At 43.4% G+C, this 27,696-nt stretch overlaps 2 protein-coding genes across 8 annotated transcripts in view; one reads left to right on the plus strand and one right to left on the minus strand.

Moving 5' to 3' along the window:
• The window catches only part of LOC100119465 (polypyrimidine tract-binding protein 1), a 455,850-nt gene that overhangs the window by 269,642 nt on the left and 158,512 nt on the right, over nt 1-27,696 (minus strand). The gene's annotated exons all lie outside the window — the stretch shown is intronic.
• The window catches only part of LOC103317263 (probable nucleoredoxin 1-2), a 74,024-nt gene that overhangs the window by 39,515 nt on the left and 6,813 nt on the right, over nt 1-27,696 (plus strand). Inside the window, exon 3 of one of the 3 annotated variants that reach the window (XM_031921119.2) lies at nt 9,109-9,534. The exons of 1 other annotated variant lie outside the window; for it this stretch is intronic. The gene's annotated coding sequence lies outside the window, so the exon portion shown is untranslated. Of the gene's footprint in view, nt 1-9,108; nt 9,535-23,554; nt 24,087-27,696 lie in introns of those variants that run through there. One more of the 3 variants, XM_031921120.2, reaches the window with a different exon arrangement.

Here is a 27,696-nt window from a genome sequence, read left to right on the forward strand (position 1 = left end):
CGAATGTCACGAGCGATGCAGCTGATTGTAATTACTGACCTTTGACTGCGCGGATGAATGTCTACAATTGCACCGTCTGATATTTCACTTTTGTTCGAGGCTCCGATACTTCCATAGCTATTTTTGAAGAATTTTTGAATGTTGCAGCTATGTTATACATAGAATCAATTGTCGTATCAATTAATGCATACTTCGGATTAGTCTATAACTTGTTACAAACGGAGAGGAGACAGAGTCGAAAGCGAAAAAAATAGACGACGGGACTCTAACTCGCGGACCCGAGAGCCAGAGGTCTGCGCTCTAACCACTGAGCTAACGTCTACGATGCATCCGAAGCGCATGCATCGCAGTACGACTCAGCTGCTCGACTCTTATTGCTGACTCGTCTCGCTGCTCGCGTTGCGTCTGTGACAAACTAAATATAATCAATCACTCAATTGATTCCCGTCAGCGCTATTAATACACTCAGAGCGTCGATGCAACTAATCAAGTTACATCCGTTACACCACGACAACAAAAAAAAGGTATAAGCTCGTTACCAATCCCTCGATTTTCTGCTTTAAATTAATGCCTTCATAAATCGCGCCAGCTCAGTCCATAAAGTATACCGGCAGCTCAGCAGCCCATCGCATTTATTTACAGACGGAATACCAAACAATATTTTCCTATACTCGATCTTCGGCTGCTGATCCCAAGAATTCTCCCTCTCTCTCTCTCTCTCTCTCTCTCTCTCTCTCTCTCTCTCTCTCTCTCTCAATAAAACAGCTAGGGGAAAAATGAAGACCTGCGAGTTGTGTAATCAGCAGTTCCACGCTATATGCGTCACCTTTAGGTCCATAATGGTGAGGGATGCTGCCACACTTGCCTGTGCTGCTTGCGCGGTAGAGTATGACACCGTCACGCCCAAAACCACACAGACTAGGGCGAAATCAGCGGCAGCGGCAGCAAATACATCTTCCAAGGGCACGCCTGCAACGGGTGCGCCGAAGAAAAACAAATCGGCACCCGCATCTCTGGCTAGTTCCAGGAATCAATCGCCAGCGAGAACACAGGCGACGTCTATAGAGACGTCCCTTAAGGACATTTTCGCAGCGCTGGATGAAATTCGAAAGATCCAGAGTGAGGCCCTTGAGGCGCAAAACACCTTGTCTGAAAGGGTCTCACGAATTGAGAAAAAGGCTTGGCCCTCTCGAAAGCCGCCTCAAAGCTCTTGACGACTTGCTTGCACTCAAGACTCGACTAAACAATGTTGAGTCCTCCATCTCTGAGCTGCAGGCACAATTTTTAGAGCTGTCGTCAAGGAGCCCCGCAGAGCAGCAGACTGGACGGCTGCACTGGATCCCACGGTCCTTAGGTGGGATGTGGCAACCGTCAGGATCATGGGGAGACTTGACGCAACCAACATCAATGTGCAAGGTGACAGCAGATTGCCACCTCTAGCTGTCACTCTCTCTCTTCCAGTGCGCTGGTCCGCTCCATCATCGTGGCCAAAGCCAGGAAACGTAAACTCCACACTAGCAAACTGGATGCTGCCCTACTGGAGGAAGCGAGAGCTCTCCACCCAAACCACCAGGGACTTATCAACATAAACGAGCTGCTTCCTCCAGACATTCACAAGCTGCGCATAAAGGCCAGGCTAGAGGCAAAGAAGAAAGGGGGATGCCACTCCTTCGTGAGGGACGGGAGAGTCTACATCCGTTCTGGCGAGGACAACGAACGGGCCACCATCATCTTTACAGACGCTGATCTTGAGGCTTTTTTAGCCCGTACGCCGCCAACAGCCATCATGGATACCACACACTAACACGCACACATATCATTCCACCAAAACCACGATCTAAATCATCCAACTCATCCACATCTGCCTCTAAAACGTCTCTGTCCGAGGGTCTATGGGTCTGTCAATTCAATGCGAATTCCCTTACGGGTCACATTGAGATGATCAGGCTCTTCTTGTCCACTCGTTCCCCCTTTCACGTAATAGCTGTAACTGAGACCTGGCTAAGTGACAAGATATCATCCATCCCTTCAATGGATGGTTACACTTTACACAGACGGGATAGAAACAGGAACGGTGGAGGTGTGGCCCTCTACACTCATCTTTCATTGACGGCTAGCGTTATCTCGTCATCTGACGGCGAATGGTCAGGCAAGCCAGGTAAGCCGGAGTATCTTTTTTGTGAAATCACAGCTAAGGGAGTATCGCCCATCTTCGTGGGGGTTGTGTATCGCCCTCCTCACTCACCCTTTATCCAGGGATCTAACTTCATTGAACAACTAACAACACTTATGCACAACTACTCCACGAAGGTCATCATGGGTGACTTTAATTCCGATCAGCTTTCTTCATCTGAAGACGCCAATTTCATCAGGGCTTTCATCGGTGAGAACTCGCTCACTTTTGTGCCATATGGTGCAACCCATCACAGACAGGACTCTGACACCTGGCTTGACCTATGTTTAATTGATGAGCAGGATGGCCTGCTTTCATACTGGAAGACGGACACTCCTTTCATCAACGGACATGACCTTATCACGGCCACACTCGACGTACAGATTCCACGCCACGTACCTGCTACATACTCTTACAGAAACTACAAAGGAATCTGTGCTGAGAAGCTAAGGGACTTCCTTAGCGCATGTGACTGGTCATCCTTCACCACGCCATCACTTGACGAATGTATTACCATTCTTAACGCTCACATCACGAACGTCATAAATCATCTCCCCCCATTAAAGACTGTGACACCTGGACATAAACGTCACTCGTGGTTTACCGCGGCTCTTCGTGACCTTTTAACTGAAAGGAACAGACTCTACAGGCGCTTTCGCAGAAGTCGTTTACCTTGGGATCTATACTTCTATAGAATTGCAAGGGACAACGCTCATAAACAGGTTGAGGAAGCCAGGCTGAATTGCTACTATTCACGCTTGTCTACCTTGACCGACGTTGCAGAGATCTGGAAAGAGTTTGAAAATCTTGGTATTACTACCTCTAAATCTCCTTCACCTGCTCGGTTCTCTTCATATGCTCTCAACAAACACTTTAGCTCCATCTCAAACAACCCTCAAGCTCCATCTGTTGAGGAGTATCTGCGAACCCTGGAGAGTCTGGACCTCCCTGCACACTTCATCTTCAGGGCTATCACGGAGTCGGATGTGTCGGCTGCAGTATCACACTTTAACACCCAGGCCAGGGGAAGCGATGGCATCCCACAGGTTGTAATCTCCAAAGCACTGCCAATACTCGCTCCTTCACTTTGTCAAATTTTTAACCTGTCTCTGAACGAGGCACGCTTTCCTTCAGCCTGTAAATCATCGATCGTAAGAGCACTAAACAAAGTTAACTCTCCAACAACTTTTTTACCATTAAATACCGGTGTTCCACAGGGGTCAGTTTTAGACCCCTTGTTGTTCGCGTTGTACATCAATGATATTGGCTTTTGCCTAGATTCAGATGTGTCCCATCTAATCTACGCGGATGACCTGCAGATCTACAGCCAATACCACCTCGAGGAGCTTGATTCCTGCTCTGTCAGGATGAGTGCTAACGCCGAGAGGATAACTAACCTCAGGTTGCGCCAACACTTGGTGCAAGCACTCCTATTTCCCATCATCGATTACTGTTCACTGGCTTACTGTGACCTAACACAGGAACTTGACTTGAGGCTGCAGAGGCTTGTCAACACGGGGATCCGTTATATCTACGGTGTAAGGAGAGACGAGCACATCTCCCCTTATAGGCGTGAGTTGCAATGGCTTACCACCGCCGGACGTAGGAAATACTTCATGGCCTGTTTTTAAGGAAAATGTTCAACACCTCCGTACCTATCTACCTATTAGCCTATTTTGACTTCCACGTCGCGCTCAGGCCTGTAAGGGGTGAGGTGACCCCCCTGGACATCCCGTCCTTCAGAACGGAGACGCTGAAGAACTCATTTTTCAGCAGTGCTTCCTGCCTCTGGAATAGCCTACCATCTCACCTTCGCAACACACTATCCATATCACACTTTAAACAAACAGCTAAATCATACTTCTTTAAATTGGAAAACACGCAAACATGACACAAACATACACACCCATCCATCTCATTTCACCTCATTCCATCTACTCTTCACACTATCACTTCTACACAACAATTGTTGATCTTATCTGTATTTACTATATTTAAATATGTACAACATAATGTACAACAATAAAAACATATAAATCTAAATCTAAAAATCTCTCTCTCTCTCTCTCTCTCTCGCCCCAAGAAGCATCGGCGAAGTGACTCGGATAACAAACAAGCGCATAGAAAAAGCGAGGAGCATTAATTGGGCGCGACGGCATACCGGCTCTTCTCTTTTTCCTCTCATTTTCTAGTCACTTAACGCCAGCGGCAGCAGCTTCCGTCCTGAGAGAGTTTTCTGCTGCCCCTACTACGTATCTTTCTCTCTCTCTCTCTCTCTCTCTCTCTCTCTCTCTCTCTCTCTCTCTCTCTCTCTCTCTCTTTCTCGGCGCCGCTAAAAATAGCTTAATCCCAACAGTGCTCTAAAAATATATCAGAGGATTATGTGCGCGAGTGAGGGATGAGCACTGATGCAACAACACGCCCGGTGAAATTTTCCTTTTTCTTTTATGGTTCCGATGCATCGCAACGTTGATGGGACTTTTCTACAGCGCGACGGAAGCTTCTTCGCGATGACGGCCGGCAATAAAATGCTGAGCGAAGAGGAGCCGCTCCAGTGAAACGCTGTTTCCTTTTCTAATTGCTGATGCTAATCGGGCCATTGAACCGAGACTGTATTTTTCGGTCTAGGGCATTTCAGCGCACGATGGTAAAGAGATGAATTTTATGAGCTTTTCGCGATACATTTTTTTGTCTAGCTCGATTGAATTATTTCTGCTGCGATGAAGATTGAAATTCAACTTTGAAATATTTCCAAATCGTTGTAATCTTACTTTAAGAGGATGCATAGAGAAATCCAGAAATTGTCTTACCTTCCAGCTATACCAACAAAATATACAGGCTGCCGAATTGAAAAATCGGATAAAGGTGCATTTTCTAAAATATCATTCGTTCCGGTAAGCGAGTCATTGATGCACTGTATTCGTTTTAGTGATTACATTTTAAAATTACACATGAACTTTTAACTAGCAGCGGCTGCTACCTCCACAGGTGACAATGTAGGTGATGCCGTCATAGCAGGTGACATTATAGATGAACTACTGGATGATGAATCACCATCACCGAATAAACTCGAGAATATCTTATTTAACGTTCCATCTAATTCGTGAAGCAGTTTGTCAACCTCGCCACCGACGACCGGTAGGTGACTTAAAGTGTTACCAAGTCCGGTAAGGAGACCAGCTTCCTATAATTATTTAGAAAAAATTTCAATACATACAGTTAGTATTAATGCATTGAAGCATGTTGAGATGTTTGAAGAACGACGATTCGATGATTTAAACTTTAGTTTTTAATATTCCAAGTTATTTTTTAACTAAATAATAGTCAAAATCAGAAGTGTATAGGATTTGCTGGAGTATGCATGTGATTTATCAATATAAAATGTATCTTACTGCATAGTTGTTGCTGAAAAAAGGAATGAACACTGCCACTACTACGATTATTAAGAAAAGTCGAGCCATGCTTATTGTTTTGCCTTGGTTCCTAAAACTTGAAATTGACATATTTTTCAATATATCAAGAATATCCACAAATTATATTATAACTAAATATATTTTTTTTTTCATTTCTGGCTCTCATAAAGTACTGATAAATAAAATTTTTGTAAAGTTACAAAGTATCAGCTACAGTGCTATTATTCTGTTCGTAAAATATTGTTATTTATTATAGACGCTTGAGCCCACAGTGAGAGAGGGATTTGGTTGATTCGAATATGAAAACATTTACCATTACTTTATATCACACAGAGGTTAGGTCAACAAAGCCAGAATGTGCAGATATTTTACTTAAATAAGGTAATATGAATGCAAATAACTGTTTGAATAATAGTTCTACAATAATAAGTATACCCTTCTTCACTCAATGTACAATAAAAAGTTTCAAAAATAAATCAAATGTTGACTTACCGATACCAGTGCTTATTCAAAGGATGGAGGTGCTGGTCTGAGTTTTTCTACAACTTCTACCGTCTTTTATTCTAACGACCCCACTTTTGCAGTAAGTCTACGACCGAAACAGGGAAAATTAAACACATAACGGTTCTGCTGGCCTAGACTAAAAAGTTGCATTTTTCCTCAAGTGATAAGAATGCCAATAATATAAACTCGATTTTCTGGCATCTAATAGACTGATAAATTGTTTACCTTCAAAGTCAAAATTCGAAGGAGGAAACAGCTTGTAATTATACTGTTTAACTTACTGTTTCGCAGCTTAATTTTATTAGTATAAATATAAATATAATGCAATCTATAGCTTGCGTAACTTCAAGAGCAAAAAAAACGTTTTTGTTAAGATTTGTATCGACTAGCATGGCTCACCAAAGTTTTATATTTTGAGACGTTGTTATGCACAGGGCAAAGGATAAATTTTATGAAATAAATGCATAATATTTTCAATACAGTCATCTATTTTTACCGAATTTATTTGCATTCATATTCATGTTATAGATATTGCCATAAAAGCGAAAAACGTACAAGATCAATAATTTAAATTTCGCCGTTGATTTTGGCAGATGAGGTGATCAAAACAGTGCACACACACACACATATATATATATATATATATATATATATATATATATATATATATATATATATATATATGAGCTACGAGCGACCAAACAAAGCCAAATGCGTGCATAAATCAATGGATTAATCTTTTATCGTGGAACACCTAGAAGCCCCTCTTAAACAGGGACCAGATGCTGCTGTTTCGGCTGCTGCACCCGCGTGTACATTGGGTAAATACGACGGAAAAGTGTCGACTTGAGCTTCAAAGGAACAGGGATGGAATTTTGATTGAGTAATTGCTCATTGCTCGAAGCATTGTTGCGTTTGTTCGGCAAATACGGCTGGGCTGCAATGATGTTAGAGCAAATATAGAAGGGTATAATTTTATTATCGTTAAAGCATCAATAGATTCAAGAGATGTTAATTAATGTTTATAATGCATTCCTAAAGTGATTACAAATTTGAAGTATATGAGTTGAATTTTGCCTGACTACTATATTATATTCTCGTGGATTAAATCGCGTAATGTATTGCAAATACATATCCTTGTTGGACGCTTTGAAATGAAGCACATTGAAGTTGACCTTTGAAGGTTGATTATATTGACTGTAAATGCGTCATTTTGCGCATTTGCGTAGTAGGTGAGAGCCACGTGTCTGCAGGAAATTTTGAAACTACCACCTCTCTTTCGCTCAGCACCTGCCGACCAAGCTAGACCTCAGAATCGCAACAGCCGTCAAGACAACCTAACCACGTGTTCCGGTTCTCACTGTAAACCCAGAAGCAAACTCAAGCGATATCCCAGGCGTTATCCAAGAGGTTTTGAATTATCAACACACAGAAAAAAAATAGTTAAATTGTCATTGAATCAATGAAATTTTAGTTGAATCAATTAAAAGTTTGTTCTTTCAAACAAATTTGTTTTTCAGTGAACGACAGCGTGAGGAATTGAGGGCCAGCAGAACCAGCTAAGTTTCCAAAATGGTTCAGTTAACTGTCTATGGCACATCATAACAAAGCACTTTTTAAGATTTTACAAAGATAAGAAAACATCTAGGTTAGATATTGTTGTATCCATGCTTTAAATAAATAATGGATGCGTTTAAGTAGCGAGTTTACAGGCTTTTATGTGCGGTGTACACACTAGTTTTGCCGACCGTTTAATCGATTCTGCATACACGTATAAGTCTCAGGAAGATAAAGTCCAAGTGTTTAGTATTAAGAAAATTGAGTTCAGTTACTGTGCCTTGTACTCTTGCCATAAGCGATGTATAATTCACGCAGTGTAAGTAACCAGTAATATTTCATCAATCAGTGTCAACTGTATCAAGCGCACTAATCACTCAGCAATAAAAAAGTCTACGAGTTGCTTCAAAGAGAGAATAAAAAAATTAGCTTGAAAAGATTGCAGATTAAAACTAAATGTAACGTAATGAACACAATATTCGTTTGTACGGCTCGCGACAAGTGCACAAAGTCGACGCAGGAAGCCGCGGCGGCGTTTCCATTACTGCGAGCTATTCGAGCCGATTGCGTTACTCAGTTTGCTAACAATTATTATGTAAAACTGGCCTTTGCATGCTCCACTATACCAAAACGCTCTTATCGTGCTCGTCTTTAACCTTTTTTTTTATATTTTCGGAATCGATCGATTAATTCAATCGAGGGACACGTGTTCTCACAACACGCAACGGCCATTTTTGATAAGCTGTTTTAATCCTCGTATCAAGTTCCTCCAGAGGTTCATCAAGATGTAACCAGAAAGTATCTTCTTTGTTACCGATCAATTTTCAAAAGACTCGATATGATTGACAACCAAATATTACAAAATCTACCGCCCAGTTCATTCACAGCCTCCGAAAGCTGGTTTTACCAAGCAGAGACGTTCAATAAATATAATCACTCTGCATGACTAATCGACGAGTTAATGATCCAAGCGAGTTGCGCAACTCCTCGGGGATTTAGACGGTCCCATATCATCCTCGATTTCATTAAGCTAATGCAGACGACGAGCCATACGTAATCGCGACAGACACGCGGTGCAAAGTATCGCGAGAAAAAGAGCTGCAGCAGTGACACGGCTTACGTCAGGTCTGCGTATGTGTGTGCCCTTGAAAAGACGACAGGGAAGAGTAGGAAAGTCGAGGCTTCCCCGAGAGCTGTGCGTACACGCGGCCTCGGCGAGATTCTAGTCGCGCGCGACTCGGTAAACCCTAGACTCCGCGAGACACGTGACGTTTTTAGACGCGAACCGGTATACGTGCTCGCGAGCAGACGAGAAGAGAGAGAGAGAGAGAGAGAGAGAGAGAGAGAGCGAGAGAGAGAGAGAGAGTGAGCGAGAGCATCTGATCTTTCCGGATGTAAGCAAGACTTTGCACTATGGCTGACGATTATTTTTGTAGTTGTTTGTTTTTTCCGCCTTTGCAGATCTGAGTAGAAGTAAACAGCCGTTGGAATGGTGTTTCCTGGTGAGGTTGGGATGCTGAATGCAAGAAGTTGTATCGTACTTGGGAATAATAGAAAACGGCGGAATAATTTTAATACTTTGTTTTATTTTTACGCTTTGAGGTCATTGAAGAAATCGAGTTGCGCTATCTTTTATACAGAAGGTAAATATTGCGCAAGGTAAGGTATAGCGATAAATTTAAATAGATCTGGTTTTGGACTCGTCGTACAGTCAATAAGCAATTAGATATACGTCAACGTCTGATGTCACTGGTCGGAATGAGTTTCTCCTTAGTTTTTTGTTGCGACTATCGATGAAGCAATTTATACACGTCTAAGCTGTAGTAATACAAGGCTGTTATATGTACCAAAACGAAACGAACGTAAAGTCTTTATGCTTCGAACTCATTCACGCCTTCTTATTGCATGCCTCAAAATCGTAATTCACTCTAAAGTTTCGCAAGCCACCATGAGAACCACCTGCTAACTTACAACTTTGAAATCCAATAAATTACAAAGCGTTTCAGATCCAGCTTCTTTTCAAGTGACTTCGTTTCGAGCCTCTCCAGTTTAATTGGCAGTTTTGAAAGTAAAATCGAAATGTTTCCCAGATCGCAATCGCCGCGCTGAAAATTATAATATTCGAAATTCCTCATCGAATTCGGCGGCAAAAGCAGCCTAACGAAGCGATTTATCATCCAGCAAATTTCGCATTCCAGCGCGCATAAGTCCACCCCCGAATACCAGCTCGAAACACCTCCTCCGCTAATAACTTCAGCAGACTCTTCAGATCACGAGTCCAACAACTCCCCCGCAGCAATTTTTTACGACCACATATACCTACGTCTCGTGCGCCACGACCTCATTTCGTACACCGATTATAACCGCCGTGACCATCATTCATGCCCCGAACCTCGACGAAAAGAGCTCGGCGCGCGTCTCGTCAAGAGTCACCTCGACCAAAGCCTAGCTCTACAGTATATGCGAACTTGTGCATAGCCGGTGCGCAGACGCCCGTGTCGCTAATGAGCCGGGCCACGTACAAAAGCTTGCGCGCACCAATTACCGGCGCGTCTCCACCTCCTCTCCCGGTTTCACTCGGATGCTTCGCGACAAAGCTTGCGCATCGGGAGAAAAACAAGGAGCGATGGGCGGGTGTGTGTGTGTGTGTGTGTGTGTTTGTGTGTGCATGGAAAAAAGAAATATAAAGAGAGCGACGAGATGGTTTCGAGAGTCAAAGTTGAGAGGAGCACGCGCTTGATGGGAGTTTGAGAGTCGGGGGAGTTATATCGCGAGAATAGGGCGTGTGCACAGGACGAGGATTTTTCAGAAATTTAATTAGAAGCCTGGAAACGCAGATGAATAGGCCTGAGTGCGCGGAGAGAGAGAGAGAAAGAGAGAGAGAGAGAGAGAGAGAGAGAGAGAGAGAGAGAGAGAGAGACCTTTCAACAAAGCGTCCAAGCGCATAATGCTGGAAATGAGAGCTTGCGTGATTCATTTAATTATGCATACTCGCGACTCAGGCGGGAGCAACAATTTTTTTTTTCAGTTAAGCCAGTTATTCATTTTAACTTTAATTACTGGAAAGGCTGCTTCGTTCTATCATTCCGATAACCATCCTCGGATCTTTTTCGACGCACGTCGCATACGACGCTCTTCCCACGAAGACTAAACTCCTCGAAACGAGAAACAATCCCACCTACACACGTATCACTTAAACCCACTAGCGTAATTGCCTATTCAAGCGGCGAACAAAAAAAAAGCTCGCCCCATGCGCATACACGCACCGCATCTCTATGTGGCAAAAAATTACGGGAAAAAAGGCCGAACAGAAAGAAAAGCGCCGCAGGGCACCATACCGGAGAAAAAAGTCGCGCAGCGTGGCGGAACAAAAATCAGAGAAAGAGACGTGTACGCACAGAGAGAAAAAGAATATATGCGCGCGAAAAAAGCTATGCGTACGAAGGATGTATAAAAAGCACGAGAGAGTGAAAGGGATGGCGCGTATGCGTGCACAGAGCACGAAGGGAAGAGTATACATATATGGTGTAGGCGCAGAGCCGTCAGAAAAAATGAAAGCGAAAGAGAAGCGAATCGCTTGAGTGCGCGCGCGCGCGACAAACGAAACTAAAACAAAGCTGCAGCCGCATGATGACGTGTACGCGCATGCGGAGGATCGATTCGTATGTGGCCTGACTCTCGCGGGGCGATATGTGCACGCAATGTTGTCGCTGCTTTTTCACAGTCGCTGCTGCTACTGGAAAAAGGGGTGCAGTTGCATGGATATACTATACAGTATACATAGCTTAGCCGCGACGCTACAGTATACAGCAATTACTATATACAAGATCTCGCACACCAGAGTATTGTATATATAACCTTCGGATTAAAGCGAACTTGATTCGTCGTCGTGCCGCGGCTGCACTTCCCGAAGTATTTCATCGCGTGCAACCTCGCACGAGCCACTGATTTCGTACGGTGATACGATCTCCTCTTCCGCGAACTCGCGCGCAGTCGTTGTATGCCAACTGTACACACACACACACACACACACACGCTCGGACGAAATCACATTATCCCGCAACGATACAGCGAAATCTTCGGTAGAACTGCAGCGATTTAATTAGAACGCTCGTCTCTGCGCGCGGAAAAGACTATAACCCGCGCGCACTCACGCATCGAGGCGAGCCGCTGCTCTACACGTACAGCAGCACAGGAAGCGGCAATTAGTCTCGCGTGTCGCGCTCGCGTAATTTAATCAAAGTATGCCCTGGCACAGATCATCAGCCTCAATAGGCCGCGGCGTGTAACGGCGCGCGAGCGATGTGTTGGATATTGGCGATGTTATGGCATCGGGAGGAGTAAGTATGGAGAGGAACAATGCACGAGAGCGTAGGAGCTAAGGAGCGATCGCGTGTAATGTGTGTGTGTGTGTGTGTGTGTAGCAGGACGAGGATGCCGGAACTTGGGCTGTGATTATACTAATGACTTTGCGGTCTCGACGTCGTTGTGTATTGTGCTGCGGCGCAAGTGCGGCGAAAAAAAAATTGACGAGGTGGTCGAAGTGGCCGGAGGAAGTGGGGATGTTGTGGGCTGATGATCACTATACATATAGGCTGAACGCGTCAAAGTCGTTGGCCGGCAGCCGAAATTCGCGCTAAATCTCAAAAAGCCCAGAGCAACGACTGCATTAGCACAGCCATAATCCCGGAATATACGCAACGGTCAGCAGCGAACAGTGCGCTTGTCCTTATCGAGCGAGAATATCAATGGCTTCCCGCGTGGCAGACTTAATTAAGGACTTCTCCCATCGTGGCTGGACGGGGGCGAAATTACTCGCTTCCTGGTTGACGGGAGAGCGCCTCGGATCGTACACACACGCAGCCCGACTATCACTCTCTGTGTATATAGTCGTACAGGCGACGACTTTGCCGGCTTGTGATTTATTCGGACGATGAGGAGGAATCGACAGCAGCTGTCGCTTTCGGTGGGTGTAATTAGGCGGCTGTTTGCGCGCGACTGAACGGAAGAATTGATCATAGGTTATGTGAGTACAGTAGAGGGAAAAAGGGTGATCCGCTGATTACTCGACTACGTTTTTACAGACGACTGGTGGCAGATAAAAAGTTTTCAATGCCACGCAGCGATTATAAAGTTGGGACGTAACCCTTTTTTCTTAATTCTTAATCACGCGGGAGTCGGAGACACAGGCTTTATTGCGTTTTCAAGATCGAATTTTGCGCCTGCGGTGTCGTTTTTTCTTTTCATTGTCGATTATGCAACTATTTACAGTTTGGTATTTACTCACTCGTGCGACTTGAATCGTTCGGTAACACTCACCTGTAACATAAAGAGAAACAATTCGTTAGTATATAATGGATCAAATTAGTTTATTTCTATTATATTCGTATAAGTATGTCAATAAGACTATTCGTTTGTCGAGGGTGAGAAAACGGATGCCAAGCGGCCATCGTCGCTTCTTCCGCGAATTTCTAGACTGGGGCTTCCAGAGGAAAGGAGGAGCGAAGAATGCGCGTAGACGAATTTAATAGACCGAGCTCTCTTACAACAAAAGCATTGCACCCAGACCGTTTACGTGCACTTCTCATACTTAACATTCCTTGGTTCGCTTGTGTAAATGGGTGGATAATTTCGCATTTATTTATAATCTTAACGTTGTTATATTTACGAATCTATAAGCGTAACTATAATTATCTAGCTGTTCCCATATTGTATCAAGGAAGAATATTTCCACAATATATTTAGAAACGAATATTCACTACGGCGATCCGAATCCGATACAGCCGACCTTTATAAAAATAACAAATATACGACCCATCATTTTCCATTAACCCAGTAAACAAACAGTTATATTTTTCGAATATCAAATAACAAGCACTACGAAGCGACACACATCTGTGCGGACTGGAGAAAAAAAATGAAACTTCCCTGGTAAATTCGTCTATAAATCTCCCAGTGCTCCACACCCGCGCACAGGCACTCAGCCGTCTATAATCCCCGCGAACGGCCTCCACCTCGTATCGTCGGAAAAATATAAAAAGAGGCACAGCCGCGCGGGCGCGAGGAAGATAGTCTATTTTTTCCTCCACGCGAACGTGAGTTATATAAATCGAGCGACATATCGACTCCGGATCACGTCGAAAAGCTCGAACAGCCGCGCACGCCTCGTCGTAGTATTTATACGCGCTCGTACAGTCCTGGAATGTTTCCAGCTCTCCTCCTCGGCCCATTCACGATCAAGCGCCGGCTCTGCCAACTGGCTTTTCGCAGGTGCGAGCTTTTGCTCGCTTTTTCTCACGCTTATTCATTTCCGAGTTAATAAATGAACTCTGGCGCTCTCTCTCTCTCTCTTCCTCTCTAGTCTGTATTTCGCTCGCTCACTTTGTCGCATGTGTATTTGCGCTCGCGAGAGCAACGGGTTCACGCTCTTCTGCGCTGTAAACGAGCTGGATAATGTAATATCGTTTCGCTGCTTTATTTGGGAAGCGTATAGAAGCGTTGTTTTAAAATAGTTGCGCATATGGATTATTAGAGAGAGGGCAGAGTCGTGTGTGGATATTTTCTCTCGGTGCAGAACATGTGGCAATAAAGAGCTTACGGTCGGGCCGGGCGTTTAAACGGCTCGGCACATGGTGTCCCATGTGGGATGACGTATCAAAAAAGTCGAGCACGGGGGAGTGGAAATTTTCTGCGCTCGGCCCTCTTTCAACCGGGTGTGAAGCTCGTAACTTATTCGAGCGATGAAAAACACGTTTTACCTCGAGTCGAGAATTTTTCACATCTGATGAACGTGTAGTCTGTATCGAACAAACTCGTCTAGGACACAGAAATTAGAGTCGGCTAATCAAATCTCGAGTTTATCCTCCAATAAAATGCAAAGTTTCAAGATTTAATCAGGAATAAATTCACACAGGCCCACTAATGATGAGACTTTACACGTCGGTGCGTGACTCAGCTAAATTCGGCCAAGCGAACGCTGTCCATTATTCTCGCACTTACTAACTCGACTCCGCGCGAGTAGCCCGTCAGACACTGTTAACAATCGCCAGAGCTCATGATGGACAAGCCAAATCCACATCGGAATAAGTGGCTTCCTTTATTCTCACTCTGGGGCCACAACTCCGCTGAAAGCGTATACTATACACTCATCCAAGGGAATTTCCTCTCAGTCGGCCGATTGTACCATGATAATTTCGGTTTTTATGCCGAAAAATGTATCGAGGCCGAAGCCGGTTTGTGTTTCTTTCGAGGGGGGGGGGGGGTTTATAGCTCGCTCCACGCGACCGAAATACCGAAATCCGAAACTCGCGGCTCGTTTCTGCGCCCGACGTCCTTACCTTCGTGAATTCCCTAATGTCAGCTGTTTTATTTATCCATCGGCGCGCGTTAGAAAGCTGGTTTCTTGCTGTGGCGGCGGCACCGTGTGTATAAGCTGCGCGCTCGGGACAGATGCGAGAATGAAAATAATCGCGACGAGCTGGCTTTATTGAAAGTGTGTCTGCTCCGCTGCGCTGCAGGCTGATGGCGATAACAACGGTATCGCTTTTGGTCGCGTGTTTACCGAGATAGAGAGAGATACTTTTGCCGCGAATTCGCTGGTTGAAACAATTTTAGAATGCAACAGCTTCTTAAAAGCGCGGCTAGAATTTTCATAAATAGACTTGAATCGCCGTAATTCCCAGTTATAAATTATCGAAGCGCTATGTTTGAACAATATTTAATCATTCCTTAATCTCTTGGATACAGCATAAAGCTCACAGCGGCATAAGCTCGAGGATAAGCCAGATTTGAATGTTTGAATACACATTCTACCAGTGCCAGATTAAAACCCGCAGATTATACATTTCCAAAACCAAAACTTTCCTAATGCACTTCCAGAGCAACAACTCCGCGAAGCTCGTCCGAAACAAAAGGGAGCGCTTCGAAGCTCGAAAAAAAAATCCAATCCAAATAATAAGCCGCAGCACGCGGACGAAATTTCGCGAAACGAGGGCAAAGCAGAGCGAGTGAACAATGGAAACGCAGGCGTCCCTTCGTCGGCGAAGCGAATCGCGCGCGATGTACAACAGAAGGGAGAGAAGCGCAAAGCAAACACTGTAGAGCAAAAGCGAGTCGGCCTCGCCGCGCCGAGCAGATGGCTGCAGTGGCGAGCGGTTCGATCGGGACGACCTTGAGAATGCGCAACTAGTGCCTCTCGGTTGAGCTCCTTCTTCGCTCTATACTGCCTGCTGCGCGCGCGATCACGCGGGGGAACGGAAGAGCTGCGTACAAGAAGCGCCGTAGAAGGAAGAGCGAGAGAAGGGACGATACTGTGCTCGATGCGAGAGGAAGCTAGCCCACGGGAAAGAAGAGAGAGAGAGAGAGAGAGAGAGAGAGAGAGAGAGAGAGAGAGAGAGAGAGAGAGAGGGGAATGCCGGAGATAATAAAAAGCGGGTATAGTTTGAGCGTACGGGGGGGGGGAAGTCGTGCGCCTTTGTCTAATGAAGGACTAGAGCGATTTATGCGAGAGGAGGGGAGAGGGCTAGTAGGATTTTGCTGAGGGAGAGAGTTATACTATTGCCGCGGACGGTTGTTGCTATTGCTTGCGAGGTTCGGATGGTGTTTGCTGTAAGAAATTGGCTTGGATTAAAAACGGTAAATAACGCGGGGATCGAGCTTGCTGTATTAGTGGAGCCGAAAGTAGATTTTGATTTAAAGTTACTGCTCCGTGAAGTTATCGATGTAGGTATTGGTTGTAGCCACGACTGATTGGAAATAATTTGGAAGTAAGTTTGCGCGTAAACATTGAGGTACTGGATTGCACTTAACGCACGTAGAGTAACTTTGCTTGATGCTATAGAGTGCTTCGAAATTATGGTAGGGAGAAGTAAATAAAGCGTACTTTGTACGGAATTCTTTATACAAGATAATACACAGTTAAAGCCGAAAAAGACCACACCTCTCCATTCTTCATCCCTTCCGCAAAACCAAGCACAAGCTCAAGCTCCGAACAAAAGTGCGCCCCCAAGAAAAGCTCGCTTGCGGAACATCGAGTCGGAGCAGTTCACTCGCAAAAGTAACAACGAAGACGCCTCTATGATGCTCAGTTCGCTCCAGGTATACATGCATCGGAGCGTAGAGTCACCGGCCGGAACAGAGACAGACATCCCTTTCCGTTTCGAATCCTCTCTCTCTCTCTCTCTCTCTCTCTCTCTCTCTCTCTCTCTCTCTTTCTCTCTCTCTTAGTCCTATCCTTCTGATAGAACTCGTGTCTCTCTCCGGCACAGTTCCTTCCCTCCTCGCGAGCCTCTCTCTCTCTCGGAAAGGCGAATCCGCGCATGCGCCTCTGTTCACCTGCCCCGTCCTTTTTGCTCGCGCTCTCTATAGGTATAACCTCCTCCTTGTCGTCGTCGTCGGGCCGCGGGAGAAAAGAAAGAGCGAGAGAAGAGCAAAGCCGAGTGGGGTTGCCACGCATTCGCGCCCGTCCGCAAAACCGTCCTGAAAACATGCGCCGGAGAGCAGCTAGAGAGAGTAGGCCTCTGTATTATACGGGACTGCTCTCGAGCACGAGGAGAGTAGCTCTACGAGCGCTTCTCTTCTCTCTCTTCTTCCGCTGCTGCTGACGCCGGTCTCTCTTTCTTCGTAGTACCAACGAATATAGACTTCCTATAGAAGAACGGTTCTGGGTTAAAATGGGGGGACGAAAGCTTGGGTAACAGGCCGTTAGTTCTGTTACCCAACCGCTCGGCGGCGCCACCTATGAGTTTCCTACAGCTTGGCGCGCATATGAGCACGCACAAGCAGACGATTCATCATTCATGCAGTATATTATGTAAAATATACTTTTTAACAATAATGAAAGTAAATAAATGACAAGAAAATGAATAATGAGTGTGTAAGGAGGTTTTACAAAAGTATTGGTTGCGACAACCATATTTTTCTGACTAGGAAAAAACCGCGAAAACGCAGCTCCTGTCAGTTTCCCGCTCGATCCTGCTGTGTAAACAGCGCGAAGAGAGCTTTACCGCAGTCTCTGTGTTTGTTGGTCATTGTAGTCGACAGTTTACAGATTTTTTTTGCAACAAATAGCGATAAATAATAGTAGTGAATAGGGAAGTACATCGTTCTAGTTTCGTGAGATTTTTTTGGATAGGTTTATCGTGTTTAGCGAAGAAGATTTCGTGGTCAGCATGTCGCCTCCACGTGCACTTTGTGTCTACACCGATTGTGGAACATCGAAGGCAAAAAATCCTGATTTGACCTTTCACAGATTTCCCAGTGATGAGATACGGTAAATCTGTTTATCACGAGTGTTATTAGAGTAAATAAATGTGAAAATTCAGTAATCAGAGGTTATAATAACGTCCGAAATTCATGAAAATCTTTATACATTAGTAAAAGTTTCAGATGTAGATAAATTAAAGGAAAATTGCAGAAATAAACAAATAATTTGATGATTATCAAGGTAAAAAGTCTATACAAAACATTTTTAACGAGAAATTTGGTTTTTTTGTACCAAAAATAGTGATGGTTTTGGATTTCAATTTTGCATTTATTGGTTTTTGGTTTTGATGAGCAAGTGATATTTTATTTAGATATAATTTATTCCTTCCTAGGAAGCCTTGTAATAGTGATTTTTTGAGTTTGTCTAAAAACGTGTGGGAAGTGTGTTTTGATGCATTCTGAGTCGAGAAATGGTCTTTTTGGAAAATGTCCGTACGGATGCGTGTGTGTGTCCGTTTTTACCTTTTGTCTACTCGTTTTTTTTTATAGTGATTTTTCAGTTTTGTGATTTGAGTTTTTTACGATAAAGTCATTGAAAAAGTTAAGAAAAGTAAATTGCTTAATATGTACCTGAAAGAAAATAAAATTACCTATCTTTTTACCGCGGAAAATTTTTATTATCATTCGTCGTTTTTTTATTATACACCATTTAGTTTTACGTTAAGTATGATGCATGTGACGATGACTTGTAACAATATTTTGTTTTTTTATCAGTAGTTAATACTCGTTTGTCTTTTCACGTTTTACTGAATTATTTATTGTATTTTTATCATAATAATCATTTATAATTTCTAATCATTAAACAATTGCACAGTCGGCTCGTTTTAATTAATCTTGATCTTTGCAAATATTGAGCAACATTGTATATTTATAATCTTATTCTACAACTGGGCATACACAAAGTTGTACGTGCAATTGTTTATTGATACAAATATCTATATGATTTTTTATCTTCCGATTTTTTTAATAATGTTATTGACACAGCTTATACTTCTTTTCAATGTCATTTTGAACATATTTGCCATGAAAAAAATGTTGCTAAGAGATTAATATACGAAATTACACTAAAAATTAATGAACTTTATCCAGAGTACTTTAATATTGATGGGCCATGTAAATCGCATCGACAACGTATAGTAGCTTTTTTTGTGAGAGTGCACATTTTTTATAAATTAAAATGGATTAATCATCGCGCACGTGATGCAAATAAATGTCAAAAACGTGCTGTTGCTGGTGAGAAACCGAATGCCAAATTACAGAAATTAAGTCATCGATAGGCACAGTTCGAGTATATAAAAATAATTTTTTCAAACAAATTCTAAAGTCATTTTTAGCAACAAATTTTATGTCTCGAAGATAATCAAAGTGCTTATTTGCTTATTGTGTCGTCTCAGCCAATTATTACTTCATACTTTATATTTTATTTTGTTCACAGAGGAATTCTTATAAATTGTCGATAAACGGTATTAATTTTTTTAAATAGAATAAGCACTGCTTTTTATTTAAAATTATTTTTGTTTACAACTTTTAATCACTCATCAATATAAAATCATTTGTATTTAATTGCATGCGCATAATAAATATTTTAACTCATTAATTAAATCATAGTTTGTTTTGATTTTTCATATTCTTTTCTTTTCTTTAATTAATTAAATATTTGTAAATACCTTCATTAACAGCAGTTGCATGAGTGTTGATCGATAGTTGCATGAAATGTAAATAATTTATGTGTATCATCATCGCCATTCCTACACCTATGCTTTCCTTTTATCCTATCCTTTTCCTGATGGAAGAAAACTTAGCCACCTTCCCGATTGGTTTCCATCGAATAATATTAGTTTGATTGTTTTTATTTTGATGGCTGTTTTTAATTATAAACAAACTAATATTAACTAAGAGCAAGTATCCCGATTTATTGTTTTTACGCACACTGTAGCGAAAATTAAATTTTAAGTATCACGTAATAATTAAACTATTATACACTATTACAATTTTCATAGTGCGTCACATATAATATTTATTTATTATTTACATCTACGCTGCTATTATTTAATTTTATAACATTCATGTAGCAAGGAGATTGACATTCGGCTGACTTGACGACTGCAAGCTTAAAATTTGAATGGCGCCGTGAGAGTGAGAGAGACAGCACGATAGAAATTGATGGCTGCCGCCATCTCGCGGAGCGTACCGAACTATCGCTTTCCGTCCCCTCGCCGCTATACGAACCGTTCTTCTATATGAAGTCTATATTCGTTGGTAGTACAAGCCGGCTGGGGAAGGAACAAGTTGGAGATGTAATAGGGAAGCACAATGCCCAGAGCGAGAATTATTGGCTTTAGTTGGCTTTGTTGGCTCTGTCTCGCGCGCGGCTGTATGTATTGTATCGTCGTATGGCAAAGAGTCGAGATGCGTTGATTATTAGGAGAATGATGTGTGAACTTCAAGATCGACGGTTTGTCAAACGGAGAATATTCGCTAAAGGACGTCAATTCGAGCAATTTCGTCTCGTGTCTAGTGAGAAATGTCCTTTGTTTGCTCGCGACGCGCGGGGAGTTTCTTCGTGGAACGCGCATCGCGGTGAAATTCCACTGAAAGTCCGAGAGTCAGTTCTCTTTTTGCATACGAAAGTAGTCGCGTCTGTTCATTTTTCATTTCCGCGTGCGGGATCCAATTTGGGCATTCCAAGTTGTTGGCTGGAAAGTGGAAACGACTCGCGGTTTGTTTTTCGCTGTGGAAAAGGAAGAAGTTTCTAACGAAACGATGATATTTCAAGAAGATGGCTTATGGAACAGCCAAATGAAAAAATAATCACTCGCAGATCTAATGAGATTTCGTTGGTACCGGCGATCGCTTTTTTGGGATGGGTACGTTAAGTACTGCTAATGGCGGTGATAAAGAATGTAGACCTCCTGATACCGATACTATAACCCCTAGCATGGAATATTAATGGTAGTACATAAATGAAATTACATCTGATCGATATTAAGTAGCTCCTTCCGCTGTCCTAAATATATTCTACCACATCAAGCACGTATTGATCAGGCCGATGGCACTCGACACACCAATACACCCATAATCAAACTAACGCACCATCGTCGCTGCAGTATATTTATTTCAGGAAAAAGCAACTCGACAAAATCCTCAAGTAAAGTCGTGTTCAAAATCGCATAAATAAAAAAAAAACGCGCAGTAGAAAGGGGGACGCGAAAAAGAGCTTGCGTAAAGGTGTATGCGAGAGAGAAAGCTTCAAATACCGAGAGGAGAGAAAAAGGGAAAGAACTACACCGGCGAGTTTCGAGTTACAGAGGCACCAGCTACGCCACGTGGGGGTTAAGCGACCAGTGGTAGTAGAAGAAGAAGAAGACTGGGTGCCGTTGGCGAAATGAAAATGCGCGCACGACGTGCTGCCGGCGGTCGGGTCGAGTCAACGTCGGGAATCTCGCGGGGGTGGCAAGCGGCTTTTCGCTCAATATCCGCGGGAACGACATCTCCCCGAGACGTTGTAGTGAAGAGAGGAAAGCGCTGGTAGTGTATATGCCAGACGCGCTCGCGCGCGAGAAAATTTTCTCATAAAAATTGCTGCGGGGTTAATGGGAGAAATTAACGCGCGCAACTAAATATCTTACGACGTTTCTGCGAGTATATCGTAATGGCTTTGACGATCCAGTAAATCTGCAGTTTGGGAGCTTTTAGCGTCCCGTTTGTTAAGCCTTAAATTTCGGTGGTTTTACGTATAAGACACGAGATGTAGTAAAATTATGCAAGTCAGCTTTCGTAGGAGGCCGTTCAAAGTTTTTTCTCATTATTTTTTTTATCGCAATCTCGCATCGCATCTGAAATAAGTGAATAGTAAATTTCATTTAGACAAGAAATCTCATAGCATTAACGAGCTTTTTCCCGCGTTATAGAATTTAACCGTCCGCCAGGGCCCTTAGTCGGTACACAAGCAAACGACCGGCGCCGCAATTGTATATTACGTACACGTATAGCCGAGAGTGCGTGGGCTGCGAGTTAGCAGTTGCCAACCATACAGCGACTTGGCGAGAGAGGAAGAAAAAGAACGTTAGCAGGAGAAGCGCGTACCTGAGTGTTTTAAGTGACACGGGAATGACTCATCGTCGTTTTCGGGGAACAGAGGCGCGTATTGTAACTCCGTACTTGGCTGTATATAGTCGATCGTCGTGATTTTCAACAGAGGATTTTTGCGCACTAAGATTCACATTTTTTATGCAGAACGTTGCCACTAACTCAAGCCAAATATTGCTTACTTATCGAAGGGCAAATTCTCTTAACAAAAACAGTTCAGATTGTCCTCAAACTTCTCTACTTTCCTTATGAAAGCCAAGCAAATGGTCCAATTCAGTCTGAATTCAGCTAAACCGACCTCAATAAGCGTGTCCTTGAACACGCAGCCTCGATAAAAATGTAAAAGTTGGCGTATATACATGTTTCTTAATGCGACGTTCCCTACAGAGGCCTTGCTATAGCCTCTTGGCCGAGGAGAACGTTATTTTTCCCACAAAAAAATCCAATACCTACAGCAATGAATTTTTGAAATATTTCATAACGCGAAACCGCTTTATATTACATCCGAAGTTTCTTCCGTACGGTGATCCTTATTCCGTCCGCGCGTTATAAGCGAGTTTTCAAAATTACGTCACCTAGCTCCGCGGCGGCACATCGGAATATCTCTCCCACACGTGAGCGAATCTAATGGCGTAATGCGACTCTAAAAATCGCGGGAGCGTAAAATATAAAGCACAAAACAAATACAACGCTGAACCATCCTCGCGGCCTTGTCGCCCAGCATACACACGCTCGACGAAGCACCAGCGCTGACAATGAAAGCGACACTTTTCAGCGAATAAGCGAGAGAGGAGACGAAATTATAAGGTGTGTGAAAAAAAGCGACTCGACCAAACCATTACTCTCGAGCACTTGTTTTTCATTGCGTGTAGCAACACGTAGTGGAAGTGCCACGCCAAAAAGTTGCGCAAACAAAGTCATTAATCTATGGGCGCGTATACTCGCGTAGAGGAAAAGTTTCAAAGGCGATCGAGCGACGAGACGATGAACATGTGTGTGGATGTGTTCGTGTGTATAGCTGCTGACTTGAGACGAGGGAGATGTGTGTTAGAAGGAACCGCGACTGTGGGTCGGGATGAGTCTTGGGATAAGCGCGCGCGATTCTGTAATACTCCGGACCGGGCGCGGATAAACCGGTTTTGGAGATTTCGAGGCTGCTAATTTCTTCTTCTTCTTTTGGACGAGAAAAGACGCGACTGAGTTTGTCAGCGCGAGCGAAAGTGATGCAGGTAAATTTTTAGATTTTTGGAGTTTTGGTCCATCGGTTTTGAACGTAGTACTGAACGTTGTTTTTAATGCGAACAAGAATTCATCGTGAATTATATAAATAAATGCCTTGATTAAAATCGATTATCAAGCTACGTAAAAATTCCTTCTATTACCTCGTTAAAATCGATCGCCTAATTAAGCCGTATACCGACTGAATACCTTTCTTCCACATGCTGCAGCGGTATGCGAGACAAAACTAAAGCCCTGTAGCTACATAGACTACCTCGTAGAGAATCATTAAAAATCTGATAACACCGCAAAAATAATCAAGACGCTCTCTTTGCAGAGATAAAACGGAAAACATTGAACTACGAGCAAGAAAAAATATAATGAAAAGAGCCTCATCGCTTGGAAACTCCGAAGTCCTCCTGCAGCAGTATAGATGCAGCTCGTTGATGCGCACTCGCTTCATCGTTCAATCGGATCACGGCTTAAATTACGAACGTATATCGCGCACACGACTCTCCAATAGAATTCCGCAGTCGCTTATATACATCTATATGCCGAAGGGAATGCCGGACGTGCGCGGCGCGCCACCGCGCAAAAATGCGCTTCTGATCCTGCTAAAGCTTTTCCCTTCCTCTTGTCTTCTATCTTCGTTTAATGGCGAATATATCTCGTATACGTTCAAGTCATTAATGCGATATTATTTACTTGGGTAATGAAAAATTTTATACGCGTGTACATATACTGTATAAAATATTCTTGATGCATTTGTTATACCGTTATCGGCATATTTTTTACCATCATTCGTTTCATTTTCAACATTCTATGTAACGTCCAAATTAATTACTGCGTTACGATTCCCAGGTGCGTGTAAACAAGCCGATGCGTCTGCGTTTGCATTTATATAAATAAAATATCTTCTCATCTCATCTGACTACAATGACATGGAAACCGTTGTCGGGTTGGGCTGGGTGCAGCATCAGCCGGCCGAGGTGAGGTTGGGTTGCACTGCTTGCTGCGCTTGCCAGCTTGGATATAACATTGCTAAAACTGTTCATAGGCTGCAGATAATGATACAAGCATGATACGGCCGTATATAGAGTGAGTGTACTTTAGGTTGAGAGAATCTATGCACACATGAAGTTTCGAGTAGGATGATCTGTTCCACTTGAAAAGTTTGATGGATAATTAGCTCACATATAGGAAATGTCTATTATCACAATTATTATACTCACTTTTGTTAAATAGTTTGAAAATAAGCGATAGTTTTTAAAGGAATTAAGCGTTAAAAGTGAAAAATTTGGAGAAAAAAACCGTCATAGCGATTTGAAACATGGTATCTAATTTTAACTAAATATAAGCAGAAAGAGTTTCATTTCGCAAACATCGGATAAAGAATAAATTGGGTTTCGCCACAGGCCGTTTCAAGGTGAAAGTTTTTGTTCCATTTGAAACATTTTGGTGTGCACGTCTTCATTAAAATCGGAATTCTAGTGTCCGACTCGACGAATCCTATACAACTCAATAGCATATAATAGAAGTGTTACTTATTCAATGCGACGATAACGTCTTTGAAAGTCCACTTAATGGCTGGAAGATTTTCGCGGGTGTAAAAATGAAGGCGCATCTCTGTTTTAAAATTTTAAAACATTAATCAATTCGGCGAAGTTCGACGGGATTCCAAGTTTTGTAACTTCTCGTAACTGATTAATATTCAATGTCGCGTGGGCGCGTAGAAAACTGCAATTTTATTCGCGGTGAAAGTTTTAGACGCATACCGAGCCTTATATCATAATTAACTAAATCTCCAGAGTACGTTCGGATCGTTCCAGATATTATTCATGTAATTCTAATACCTCTACTTTCTAATTTTTCCCCAGGAGAAACCATCATCGTTTCCAAAAGTGATTTCCCTTTCAAATTGCGCGCCAGTTCTTTCGGGAACAAATTGCGAGCATCTAGGCGACGGCCGTTATACAGACCATCTCGTGGTAATATTTGAAAAATTATTGACTATAAAAAGAAGCATATAATGGATCATACTGTAGACGAAAAGCGCGAAGTGGACGCCCACGTATATACGATAAATCAATTTCAAAATTTACATCGTTCGCCCTCCGAAAACGAGCATCTAATACACGAGCTAAAGTGCGCAACGTTGCTCTCTCTCTCTCTCTCTCTCTCTCTCTCTCTCTCTCTCTCGCTCTCTCTCTCTCTCTCAAGTCTCGTTAAAAAGCCATCCTTTAGAGTTCTCCATTGTGGAATATTGCAATTCTCCTCTCCACAATCCGCACACGCGTTCCGTGCAAAATAACGCAAATATAGTCGCGGTTATTTTCATTCGAGTTGCGCACACGTGCGTTTCTCGGCCCGCTAGTTCTTCGAACTTTTTGAATCCGCCAAGCAAAAAGTTCGAAATTCCCGACTCGTTATACTGGATCGATTTTTTTCCTTCTAATTTTAATCGCATGCCTAAATAATGCAAATAACCCGTTCGTAATAACTGACGTGCTCCCTTTTAATATGCGCGAGTATTGAGAGATGCAGCAGGCAGTCACGAAGCGAAGAGCGAACTAACGGAAGCCGTTATGAGCCGCGCTGACGGTATAAGACACATCAGAGGCGTGAGAGACGCGTCACCTGCCTGCCATTAAAGTGCCGGTTGTTGTTCGTGGGACCTTTTATTGCTGTTAGTCATAATAACTCGATTTGCACCGAGCGAGCGAATGCGCTGCACACGAGGTGCAGTAAACGTGTAAGAGACGCTGGTGCGTGCACGTATATAGCACCGGATTCTCCTGTAATAATCTATCTTCGGCCGCTTGTCTTTTTTTTTGCTCTGCAGTCTTTCGATTTCAGGTTCAGCTTGCGGAAATGGAAAATGGAATAGTTTTTGCTCCACTGTGTACTCGCCGACTATGTATGCCACTGATTGGTAGTTTCCAACGTCAGTTAGGTAATGTTTGACTTTGAAGAAGTACGTAATAGTACAGCCGTATTTTTGAAGTAATCACGAATATTTCTTTGAAATTTTGCTGAGGAAATAATTTTAGAGATTAAACGAATGATACCGACATAAAATGCAGCGAAAGCAGTTAATTCTTAGGTAAGCGCCACAATAACTCGGTGAGTTGATGACCAAACAAGCTGCTTTGAGCCAAGTTTGTTGGATTAATATAAACGAGAGGAGGAGGTATGTATTTTGTCAAGACGATGAACAAACTTAACGCTGAGCAGCCTGCAATTCTGTGCAAAGAAATGTATACCATCTGCCGCCGCGAGAGGTTAAGTAGTCTCTTATTTTGCAAGCAAAGCGACACAGATTGCTCGAAGATTAAAGACCTCAGCGTAAACGGCTTTAAGCTTCCTATGCGCCATGAGCGTGAAAAATTCTCCCAAGACGAGCTTCAAAAGACGTGTTTTTAATCCGTGAAAAATCCCAAGTCATGGACACATAAAAAAGTCGGCTTTGAAGTCGATGCTCGCTCGGTCTATTTTTCCTAAAGTACACTGGGTAGCCACGTGTGCGGTAATTACTACAGGTAGTTACGCTTTTGATAAGAGGTACAACCTATAACTGCGTCGTTTATTAGCGGCATTTTAAAAAAAGTGATAAAAGCGATAGCTATACCGCAGCAAGCGCGACTGTCGAAGGAAGTTTCAGCAGAGGATTGAGCTTTATTATAACAATAAGACTGAGCTCAAATTCACAAAGCGGCCAGAAAATTATACACGTTGGTAAACAAGCGTGAACCCGAGGCAATTTCCTAAAGTGCACTTCTCGACGCATTATCAGTCTCAACGACCCCGTCACCATCCGCATTTGCAGCGGCAAAAACCACTTATTACCGCCCGGCGAGTAACGAGAGCGCATAAAAGACCTGACGCACACTAGGAGCCGCGCGCGAGAGCGTGAACTTTTGCGAAACAGTGCAATAATCTCGCTTAACCGCTCCATAAAACTGGAATTCGCTTTTCCGGCAATATCTCAGCGTCGAAAATTCGAAAGAACCGTCGAGAGAATCAATCTCAGGAAAAAGCGCGCGAGAGCACAGGACGCGGTCATCAGCTGCCGTATCAGGTACACGCGCTCACACAACTCCGAAACACCTGTTCCTAGCGCACACCTACACATACACACACACGCGCGCGCCGCGCCGGTTGCGCGTACGCACGCAGCTCTGGGCTGCAAGCGCAAAAAGCTCTTCGAGCAGCGTGCGCAGCGCCGCATGCGCGGCTCGCCGTCGGCCATCTGCCCGTATACTCGACTTCCGGTCAATCGTTGTCGTCGCGGATTCTCTTTTTCTCCCTGGTATATATCCTCTGTATGCTGCAGTGTAGCTGTGCCTAGCGAAAAATCCCTCCCGTGTCTACACGAGGATCTACTACTCGTTTTTCGCGAGACTGTACCCGTACCTGCGCCCGATGCTCCGCTTCGCGGAAACGTGTCGCTCGCGTTCGAAGGACTGACCTTGAGCGAGA

The sequence above is a fragment of the Nasonia vitripennis genome, chromosome 1 (genome assembly GCF_009193385.2).
Source record: "Nasonia vitripennis strain AsymCx chromosome 1, Nvit_psr_1.1, whole genome shotgun sequence".
In the NCBI taxonomy this organism is placed as follows: Eukaryota; Metazoa; Arthropoda; class Insecta; order Hymenoptera; family Pteromalidae; genus Nasonia; species Nasonia vitripennis.